At 41.9% G+C, this 11893-nt stretch overlaps 1 non-coding gene across 1 annotated transcript; it reads right to left on the bottom strand.

Moving 5' to 3' along the window:
* Positions 1-8553: 8553 nt before the first annotated feature.
* LOC118622131 lies at positions 8554-8683 on the bottom strand. The gene has a single exon (XR_004957950.1). It is a non-coding gene; the product is annotated as a small nucleolar RNA SNORA33 (small nucleolar RNA).
* Between the last annotated feature and the right edge of the window lie 3210 nt (positions 8684-11893).

Consider the following 11893-nt stretch of genomic DNA (forward strand, 5'->3'; position numbering starts at 1 on the left):
AAGGAGACCAGATGCCTGGAGCCATGGATTCGTGCTCCAGGGTGAGCAAGATGGGGAGGTAGCCCCAGTGTCCACTTCTGAGACACTGAAGCAGCACCAGGGCACAGTCCGCGTGCTCTGGGCGCAGGTGAAAGGGAGACCCAGCACAGGGACTCCTGTCCTGTGACAGTCGGGGTCTGCTCCCTCTCTTGCAGAAGTGTCTGGGAACCCCTGAGAACATGGCCATGCCCACTTATAATCGCCCCTCTCCTTCAAGTGCTTACAACTGGCCACCAACTGCATCAGAAGTGCTCTGCTAGCAACATAGAAGAAAAATAACAGAGACTAAGACACTCAGGGAACTCAAGAGGTAGGTCGTCCACAGCCGATGTGGTGGCTCTGTCCCATGGAGCCCTCAGACACCCAGGCCGCGGCCACCTCATTACTCCACACATGGGGCCCCCATTTCAACCTTTCACGTGGTCCAAGTTTGTTGCTCCAGCTTAAGACATGACGTAAAAATGTCATCCAGAAGGCAAAAGCAAAGGACAAACAGCAGGGGGGAGGGGTCACATAAAGATCTTTGTCATCTTCTGAGGAAGGTTCCCACAAGCTGCTCTTTGATGATTGTGAATACATGTCACTGACTAGAATTTAGTCACATGGGCCTATCTAGCTGCAAAGGTGGCTTGACAGTGCAGTTTATTCTGGCCACCCATGTGCCCATCTAAACCTCCGAGGTTCTGTTATTATGGAAGAAGGGGAGAAGGGAGGACGGAGGACATCCAGCAGACTCTACCACGGATAGATGGCATTCCAGTGGTCAAGATCCACCTTCTGTGGGCATCTGTGCTGGGCACCTGAGAGCTAAAAAGCAAGCCAAGCCATATCTAACGTGTAAATAGTGATGGTAACTGACATCAGATTTAACAAGACTTTAATTGCAACTTGGACTCATTCCATTCCGTCTGGAGAACTAGCTGCCAAGCACAGAGGAATCTCCTTTGCACTGTTGTCTTAGCTCCTTTTAACTCCTGGCCTCACACTTACCATAATTCTGAGATGGCTTTACTTGAAAGGAAACCCATCCAGGGAGCTAGCCGGCTATGGAAACAGCAGGTCCCCCGAGAACAATGGGGCCATGGAATCATCATCTGATGACATCACCGCAGAGACATGTGTTTTCCCTCGAGAGTCATTTACTCCATTACAATTTCATTTCATCTTTCCTATCACAGAGGGCACTGAAAGGATTACATGACATCTTTTTTATAAACAAACATTATTCTGGAACACAGAGAAGGCAAAACAAATGCAGTTATAAATAGAAAGGGAATATAGGAAAATTTCCAGGAAAATGTAGGCGTTTTATAAATGACTGTGACTGAACTTCTCTTGTAAAATGACGCTTGTGCTTGTCTTAGAGACAACAGAAAAGTCACAGGAGGATAACTATATCCCCTCAGAAATTAAGAAGGCTCCTTCTGGCATCTCACATTACCTTGACTCCCGCTTCGAGTTCATTGAAACTCAATTTGAGTATTTTCCGACATATCACAGAACCTGAAACTGAACAGCACATCCCAGTCACATCTAAAACCTCATAATTTGTCCTCTGGGTCTGAGATGAACTGCAGCGGAACAGGACTTATGAAAGTGGCATGGATTACCTACTCTAAAGCGGGTAGGGTGTTTTAAAGGGGCAGAAAATACATTAAATGATTCTGAGAGGGGGCACCAGTGATACATGGTAGGTATAAAGTAAAAGTCAAAAGAAGATTTAACAGAAGAGAATTAAAGGGCGGAAAAGCAGTTTTAAAAAACTGACCACATAAAACGAGACATGAATGAAGTATATATCGCACTTAATATATCTCGGTGCAAAGCCCACAACAATCATTTGAGACAGGCGGAGCTAATATTGTTTCCTCAGCATCCCAGTTGAAAAAGTAAATAAAAAGCTATGTCTACATAGGAGGTTACGTGATTTACTCAGTTCTCTAACCCAGATCTACCGCCACAGCTGGCGGAGGAGTGACAGGCTTCCTGCTCGGGGCGCCTTCCCCTTTGGTTGGTGGTCATTGTTGTGACTCTCTCATCATGTTCTTCCTGTCTTTTGCTTGTCCCTGGACTCAGACTCTCCATTTTCAGTATGGCTCTCCCAACCCTACTCTTGGCTAGACCTTTGCCAAAGTGGTCCTGATAAACCTGGATGGTTTATCCTGTCAGATCAGCATCCTGAGGACTTTGAAGTCTAACATAGTATTGGGGGCAGGGCAGGGAATGACATTGCAAACAGGGAATTTCAAGTATTGCTGACTAAAATAGTGGAGGAATTATTTGGGAAGGAGTGGGTCTTATTCAACATGTTTCTGCTCTAGCATCCAAAAAAAAAGCTAGACCTCGGCATATCTATTTATTTTTACACATTTTTTAAAGTAACTTGGTAATATCTGACAACTATAAAACCAAAAATCTACTACAAGTGTACTTAGAATAGTCATTTTAAAAGCACTAATGAGCCTAACTGGTGTGGCTCGGTGGTTGACCGTTGACCCATGCACCAAGAGGTCACCAGTTTGATTCCTGGTCAGAGCACATGCCCAGGTTGTGGGCCCGATCCCCACTACGGGGCATGCAGGAGCAGACAATAGATGTTCTCTCTCGTCGATGTTTCTACCTCTCTCTCCCTCTCCCTTTCTCTCTCTCTCATAAATTTTGTTTTTTGCATTTATTTTCAGATAGAGCGGAAGGGGGAGAGAGAGAGAGAGAGAGAGAGAGAGAGAGAGAGAGAGAGAGAGAAACATCAACATGAGAGAGACACATCGAGTGGCTGCCACCCACACAACCCAGACAGGGCCCGGGACAAACTGCAACAGAGATACGTGCCCTTGGCGGGAACCGAACCCGGGTCTCTCTAGTCTGCAAGACGAGGCTCTAACCGCTGAGCCAAACCGGCCAGGGCTCTCTCTCTCTAAAATCAATAAAGAAAAACAATTTTTTAAGCACTAATGAACTGAAAAATGTATATACTGCTTGTAGATTGTAAATTGGTACAATTGCTTTGGAAAAGGTGAGCATTGTATCATAAAGTTAAACACACACTTACCATACAACCCAGAAATCCAACTCTTATATTTACCCAAGATAAATGAAAATATATGTTTATATAAAGAATTGTAGGTGAATGTTTATAGCAACAGTATCCATAAGAGCCAAAAACTGAAAACAACTATAATGTCTGTCGAATGGACAAGCACTTTTAGACTGTGCACATACTGGATACTACATGGACACGAGTAGAAATAAACTGTTGATATGTGCAACACAAATGGACCTCAGACTATTATGCTCAGTGGAAAAAGTCAGACACAAAGGAGTATACACTACATATGATTCCATTTATAAGACAGTGCGGCTCTGGCGAAACTAGAGAGAGAAATCTGAGCAGCGGTCTCCGGGGTAGGGATGGGTAGGAGACTGAGTGCAGAGGAGCAAATAGAACCTTTGGGGGTGATGGGAATGTTCTATATCATTGTGGTGTGGTTACAAGACTCTTTTTATTTGCCAAAATGCATCAAACTGTACAACTTTCAATAATTTCTCTTTATTGATTTTAGAGAGAGAGGAAGGGAGAGGGAGAGATAGAAACATTGGTAAGAGAGAACATCGATTGGCTGCCTCCTGCATGCTCCCCACTGGGGATCAGGCCCACAAGCTGGGCATGTACCCTTACTGGGAATCGAACTGGCGACCTCTTGGTGCATGGGTCAACCCTCAACTGAGCCACATCAGCTGGGAATAACTGTACAACTTTTTAAGTTAATTTTATTATATATGAGTTACTCCTCAATAAATTTAACTTTAAAAGTATATTAAAGAAAAATGTTTGAGTTTTTTTTAATTGCATGTGTGAGAAAAATATGATTAAAATAGAATTTGTTGCATATTTGCTATGACAGGCACTTTGCTGGGATCTAGGATACAGAGATGAAAGATTAGTCCGTGACTTTAGGAGCTTACGGTGCAGTGGAGGAGAGAGAAGCAGGCAAACCCACGACGCCGAGTAGTAAGTACACTGGTGCAAACAGGCACTGCGGGCTGGGGCACGGGGTGGAGCGTCCACATCTGACTTCTGAAAGGGTGAACTCCCAGAGAGAGGCTTGAGCTGAGCCAGGATGCTGCCGGGGTTAGTCAGCCAGATAAGAGAGAAGGAAATTCTTACTTAAGGAAGTAAAAAGTATAAAGAGAGAGAAGGTTTTAATAGATCAGCTCTAGTTTTGAAAATTGCCAAAATGAATAATATAGCCAATAGGAGAAATTTTTGATAATATGAGCCCTGGCTGGATGGCTCAGTTAGTTGGAGTGTCACGCCGTATACCAAAAGGTTTCGGGTTCGATTCCTAGTCAGAGCACATACCTAGGTTGTATGTTAGATCCCCGGTCGGGGTACGTACAGGAGGCAAACAGTAGATGCTTCTCTCCCCCCCCCCACCCCCGCCTCTTTCTCTCTTTCTCTCAAAATCATTTTTTTAGAGAAGCATATCCTTGGGTGAGGATTTTAAAAATAATTTAGAAAACTGAGTTCATGAAGACACAGGACTGTCACACGTTAAGATCACCTACACGTCCTTAGAAAGAACAGCTCACATTTTAATATATCTCACTGCCAGGGAATTTATTTTCTGACACATTGTCTAAATTATTTTTAAAATCCTCACCCAAGGATATGCTTCTCTAAAAAAATGATTTTGAGAGAAAGAGAGAAAGAGGCGGGGGGGGGGGGGGGGAGCATAGTGACCTGTCAATTCTTCAGTGACTCAAAGAGACACACAGACGTGACTGATCTGCTCCGTCTCTTACATCTACTACCTGCCTACTTGATGTCCTATGTACTTCAACTAGTTGATTTAATAGCCTGACTTCAACTTTCTTCTTCCTATTGCTTTCACCTTCAAAAAAATATGTTAACTGGCCCTGGCTGTTTTGGCTCAGCATTTAGAGTGTTGGCCTGCTGTCTGGAGAGACCCCGGTTCAGTTCCCGCTAAGGGTACGTACCTCGGTTGCAGTTTGTCCCCCGCCCTGGTTGGGTCGCGTGGGTGGCAACCACTTGATGTGTTCCTTTCATGTCGATCTCTCTCTCTCTCTCTCTCTCTCTCTCTTTCCCACTCTATCTGAACAAAATATCAAAAAATGTCCTTGGGTGAGGATAAAAAAAAATGTTAACTGCCCTGGCTGATTTGGCTCAGTGGTTAGAGTGTCGGCCCAAGGACCAACGAGTCACGGGTTCAATTCCAGTCAAGGGCACGTACCTCGGTTGCAGTTCAGTCCTGACCCTGGTTGGGGTTGTGCCAGAGGCAAACCATCAATGCGTCCCTCTCACACTGATCTCTTTCTCTCTCTGTCCCTCCCACTCTGTCTGAAGATAAATGGAAAAATATCCTCAGGTTGACGACATGGAGGGACCTGGAGAGTATTATCCTAAGCAAAAAAAGCCAAGCAGAGAAAGACAAATATCACATGATCTCACTTTTTTGTGGAATATAATGAACATAACAGTCTGAGGAATGGGGTAGACTCAGAGACGTGGAAGTGGAGTACAGATTGACAATCCCCAGAAAGGGGGGAGATAAACCACAGAACTTATATGCATGTATGCATGAACAATGGACATGGACAACAAAGTTAGGGACAGGGCGGGGAGGGGGTATCAGTGGGGGGAAAAGGAGAAACATCTGAACAAAAATTAATTAATTAATTTTTTAAAATATCCTTAGATTGAGGATTTAAAAAAAAAATTAACCACACAAACATCTGGTTGGCTGTTATCCTGTATCATTGTGGGACACAGGAATCATTTAGCATATTGGGTTACTTCGTGGTACAAGTCCCTTCCCAAAGAGGCAACAAAACAGTGCAGTCTGACCATCTAAGGAAAGCGTAGACACCACCTCGTGAAGCAGGTCCCACACGCGGTCCCACAGCACCCCATTTCTGTTCCACTGGCCAGAACTCAGTCACATGGCCAGACCCGGCTGGAAGGGATGATGAGGAAGTTAGTCTTCACCCCAAGCAGTCACATGCCAGCTGCTAAAAGTGGAAAGAATGGTCATTGTAGGATAATCTGGAGTCCCTGAATCAAAGATGAGATCCCCTTATCCCTCAGAACATTGGGGCCATAGAGATAAGACATTTTCTAGTTAAAACATGAACCCTAGAATTCAGTTATCAGAATTCTCCTCTAATTTGGAGCCATTTGTTTTTTATCCAGTATAACCCTGGAGCATTGCAGATTACTTTACAAACCACTAATGACAGTTCCTGGCATAGAGTAAGTGCTAGATAAATATTGGCTATTATGGTCATGGTCTCTTTGTCATGAAACCATAAAATCTAAAGAGATAATTTAATCTAATCCTTGCCCCCTCCCTTGACTTATAGTCTTGGTAAACTAGTTAAAAGTAAGGAGGTGGCCCTGGCCAGTTTGGCTCAGCAGTTGGAGCGTCGGCCTGTGGACCAGAGAGACCCTGTGGACCCTGGTTCGGTTCCCGCTAAGGGCACATATGTCGGTTGCAGTTTGTCCCTGGCCCTGGGGTCATGTGGGTGGCAACCAGTCGATGTGTCTCTCTCACATTGCTGTTTCTCTCTCTCTCTTCCTCCCTCTCTCCCTCCCACTCTATCTGAAGACGAATGCAAAAATGTCCTCGAGTGAGGATAAAAATAAATAAATAAAATAAAATAAAGTAAGGAGGTGAATTTGGTAAAATAATGCTATACAAACGCCAATAGCATTTAATAATATATTTATAAAATGGGAAAAATATAAAATGGGAAAAAAGTCTATGGTAGAGTTGCTTTCTCTTTTAAAAATATTTTGTATTCTATTAAATTCCATCTCTTAGACCTTCCCTAAAGCTCCTATGGCAGGTTGCTTGTCAAATATGCCTCGTTGGTTCTGCCTCTGTTAACTGTAGCTCTTTGTGTGAATTCTTTCCTCATTTGCAAAGGTTAAAATTTGTATTCCTGTACAGGACAGTGCCAAAAATTTCCAAATAAAAAGTTCTATTTGTATATGTTTATTTTCTAATTATTGATCATTAATTCATTATAATCAAGCACATTTTCTAACAAATTGGCTACAGTCTTGGTTACAAAACAAAATCAGTTGCCCTTTTCAATGTTTATCCAGTAGTCTTTTCCAAATATGCACAGCAATATATCAAAGAGAATTGGCTTTCTTTTATAAGTTCAGGTTTTTATATCTAAGAATGTCACTAAAAACTGGGTGAGAAAATACTTTTAAATTATAGCTTTCTGTGTGTCTTTTGCTGTGAACCACAGTTCAAGAATTACCATTTTGTTGGGTATATATAGTGTTCTATTTTGGTAGATATTTCCTGATAGCTAATTTTGCAAGATAGACCTGAGAAAACCTAGATAAGATTGTTGATGCATTACTTTATTTTATTAGAAAACATCCTGGGTAATTTCCATAGCATCAAAATGACCTGGGGGGGGGGAGAAATAACTACATATTTCCATTAATTGCAATGTAATAACAAATGAATACTAGCCAGGACATTTCCATTAGATTTTATTTTTTTAGAAAATTAAATAGAAACCAGCATTGCAATTTACTTAGGAACAAACTGTTTTGAGAACTGAATTTATAATTAGGCCAAAGACTAAATCACCTGAATTATTATACAAAGGAAACACTTTGCGTCCAAACAACCGTAAAAAGAGTCAATCCAATAGAACCTGGATCGTGTTCTAAATTAGAAGAAACTAATTTATCTTTTGGGCACTCTCAGCAAAAATAAAATCTTTCAAGTGTTTCCTTATCCACTAATAAATGTAAAGTGTTAGCAATGTTTCTGACATCTTTGTCTCATCACTAAGCACAGTCTAAAATCAATAGCCCAAATTATTCCATCTCTTCTCCTTCCAAAGGTCTCATTATCACAGGAAGGGGCTCCGAGATCTCTTTCCACAAATAATCCTTCTCTCAGTCTCCTCCTTTTCCAAGTTCCTTATTCTTTCCAAGGTCAAATTGAGACCTGTGGGCAAACTGGAAGTGTAATGATTCAATGCCACCTTCAAACCATAATGTGTAAACATGTATTCAGCACACAATGGTGGTGGGATGAAACGGATTACCTAATTACAATTGTATGCCCTTCCAAAGAAGTGGTACTGGCTATAACATAGTACTTACTTTAACATATTTGGAAATGTTTCTTCAGTGCCAATTTGCCCACCCCTTCATTTATTCGTGGTGAAGGAATGAAAACCCTGGCCCACGCTACCAGAAGTCCATGCATATACCTGTTGTATTAGTTTGCCAGGGCTTCCATAACAAAAGACTGGATGACTTCAATAACAGGAACATATGTTCTCACAGTTCTCATGGCGGGAAGATCCCAGAGTTGACAGGTTTAGTTTCTCCTGAGACCCCTCTCCTTGGCTTGCAGATGGCTGCCTTCCCACCGTGTGTTCACACGGTCGTCCCTCTGTGCGTGCACCTGTGTGGTGTCTCTCCATATCCCAATCTCCTCCTCCTCCTCTTCTTTTTTTAGTAGCCATTTTCAGGGACCTTAATGACTTCAATGTCTTTAAGGCTTATAGCATGGCTTTGCTATTGCCAGCTTTCTCTAAATTTCTGCAGAAGCACATTCAGGTAAGCAGACTCACGGGCTGGCTTCCAAGCTCCTGCTATAAGGGCATCAAGCATATTGAATTAGGGCCCATCCCGATGACCCCACTTTAACTTAATTACTTCTCCAAGGCCCCAGTTCCAAAACTCAGTCACGTGCTGAGTTACTGGGGATACGGCTTCAACATATGAATTTGGGGGAGACATATTCAGCCCACTGGCCATCCTGGAATGTTCAAATCAGACAGGGAAGGATTTTTTTTATTTCAACCCTGACAAATTTTCATTACCAAGTCCTGAAAGTAACTGTCTGACATGGCACTTCATACTTCACTTTTAGATTCCAAAACCTTTTCCACACAAGAAACTTCAGAAAGAGAAGGAACAAAAGATTCACTCATTAACTGACTTCCGCTTGCTCAGGCAGTGTCCCGAGAAGTCCAAAACACAGCACAACAGTCCCTGCTTGTGTTAAGGGCTCATTCTCTCGTGAGCTTTCTTTTGCGACTTTTGGAGCCAGGTAACCTCGCGGGAGATGTACAAAAGGATTTTCTTTTTCAAATGTTTTAAATCACTCATTCCTTGGAAGCAATATTATGTCAAGAGCTATCAGTTATGGTTTTGGCTTTAAATAATAGAAAATCCTACTAAGAGGAATTTAAACACGAAGGACATTTATTAGCTAGCAAGAAGCCTAGGGCCGGCAGTTCCAAGTTGGTGAATTCAGCAGCAAAATGAAGATGGAGCTGGTGGTTTCCCATCTCTCCCCTCAGCCACGTCTGGAGCTGGTTTCTGCCGTCTCGTGGCTGCAAGGTGGATGCCAGACAGCAGCCCCTCACTCAAGTGCACGAGAGGCTGGAAGGGAAGCCTTTCCTCCTGAATCTCCTTTCATCAAGGAGGAAAGTTTTGCGCAGAAGACTGCCCCGTATGTTTCTGGTCCTGAGGGCCAGCAGAATGTCATCCCGAATTATGACTAGGATTCCAGGACCTGCCACCCTGAGACAGGCTGCTTCTGTGCATTGATAGTTTGAGCTGCGGGCACTTGAGAAACAAAAAAATGCAGGGAGAGGCTTTCTCTGAATCCACCTTTTCTACCTAAAAATAGATCTTCCAAAAGGAACTCAGCGAAAAGGAGGCAGGCGAGGGTGGAAGGAAGGCCGGTCTTGGTCGGCCCTTCTGAGCCTGCGGTCCTCCTGTCCCTCTGCAGGTAGAGGATGGGTGTTGTATTGTTTTGTCCACCTAGCAGAAAGGATGAGCTTCCGGAATCTTCTCCCTCTCTCTCCTCAGTGCCTCTCCAGTCGACGCCAATCATGCTGACCACACTTTTCTTGAATAAAAGGTTCAAGTGAGAGCCTGCAGTAATGAGTATTCCTCAAAACAATTTCATGCACAAAACAATAAAATAAAATTTCCTGACACAGCGTAACCATTTTGGAAGAAAGAGAACCATATATGTTTTACACATATTGGTAAGAGGAAAGGAATTCAGTGATGCTCACTCTAGGACACAGAGTATATTCTGTGGAAATAAATTACTCAAGCGCCAAATATCTTTGATTCAGTCTTAATTAACATTATGTTGTGTTCATTTGTTTTGTTTCTGTTTTAAGCAGGAAATGTTGAGGAAAATTTTAAGAAGTTATCTTCGTAAGTACATTTGAGAATATGAAGCACAAGATTTACAACTAGCTTTGTATGAAATGGAATTGAGCATATATATGTACTAGTTACTATAAAATATAAGTAAAAGCTATACTTATTCTGTATTGTGTCATCACAAAATTGAGTTTCTGTCTAACTTTGTGACTAAGATAAGAAAAGAGTTTTCCAGTAATCTTTAAAATCTGTCTTACTAGTTTTTAGGACTTCTACTTGTAACCTGGATGTTATAAATTTTAGAAGCTGTATCTGTTAAAGTGCCATAGGAAACTGTTCGTGGAGATTGTAAACTCTGTTTGCCAAGGACAGTTGATTTTATCCACCCACTTTGGACAACTGGTCCACTGATCTTTGACTTTGCCAACCCGGTTAATCAATAACAAAAACAAAAACATTATGGTATAGTTGTTTTTTAATTGGGAACAATTAAAACTGTATTCTACAAAATAATATTAACAGACCAACTTTAAAACACAATGTAGGATCTTAATTTGCCATAACCATGGTCCGGGCCGTTTTGTGCGACGAGCCCTGGTGGAACCCTCTGTGCTTCGATCTGTCGACATTGCGCCCGGTCGAGCCAACCCGGAGTAAGAAGCACGTGTGCAAGAGGATGAGAGGGTTCATCTCAAAAGACAGACGTTTGTGAAAATCTTAGAAATGTGAGAGAAAAATGAAAAGAGATAACATAAGGAATTGTGAAAGATGTCACAATCCTATTTTGTGGCAATGTAAAATTTACATCAATATTGAAATGAAAAACGAAGGAAATCCATAAGTATCTCACGAAGATTCCTAACACTACCTGTCAAAGGGCGCTCCCCACGCCCAACACCAGGCACGGTAGTTACAGTCGAGTTCAAGTACACAGGTGTTAGGGTCATGCTACAAGACAACCGGCCTGGTGCCTTCACAAACTGACAAAAGGACAAGGGAGCAGGAGCACTCCTGCAGCTTGTAAGAACCTCGGGCATAACAAACAGGTACAGTATATGTTCTTTAGGAATAGCCTGACTTGAAAGAAACAAAATAGATATAAAAAACAGTCGGGGGTTTAGTTGAGGCAATTGACTATTTGGCCAGTATATTGGGAAATAATATGATAATGTGATAATGTTACTATGTTATATAGGAAAATGTGCTGAAGTATTTTGGAGTGAAATTTCATATAGTGTACAACTCAAAATGGCTTGATGAAGACACACAGGTAAAGTATATGTGTAAGACTATACCAGTTTTCTGATATAGATGGTAGGAATACAACTGTTGATTACACTCTTTTTTCTAATTGTCCCTATGTCTAAAAATTTACAAAATAAGTTTTTTAAAAATATATTACTTTTGTTTCCAAATTTTAAATATTCTTTAAATGAGAAGGGCATGATAAAGCTAGCTTAAGAAGGGGGGATCCTGTTAGCAAGAGTTAGTAAGTATGCCCTGACCCGTTTGGCTCAGCAGTTAGAGCGTCGACCTGCGGACCAGAGAATGCAAAAATGTGAGGATTAAAAACAAACAAACAAACAAACAAAAAACAGCTAGCAAGTATAGTAAAGTGCTCTTCCTCAGATGATAAGGCCTTCATCATTGAAACAAACTAGG

Source organism: Molossus molossus, unplaced genomic scaffold, assembly GCF_014108415.1.
Source record: "Molossus molossus isolate mMolMol1 unplaced genomic scaffold, mMolMol1.p scaffold_m16_p_8, whole genome shotgun sequence".
Taxonomy (NCBI): Eukaryota; Metazoa; Chordata; class Mammalia; order Chiroptera; family Molossidae; genus Molossus; species Molossus molossus.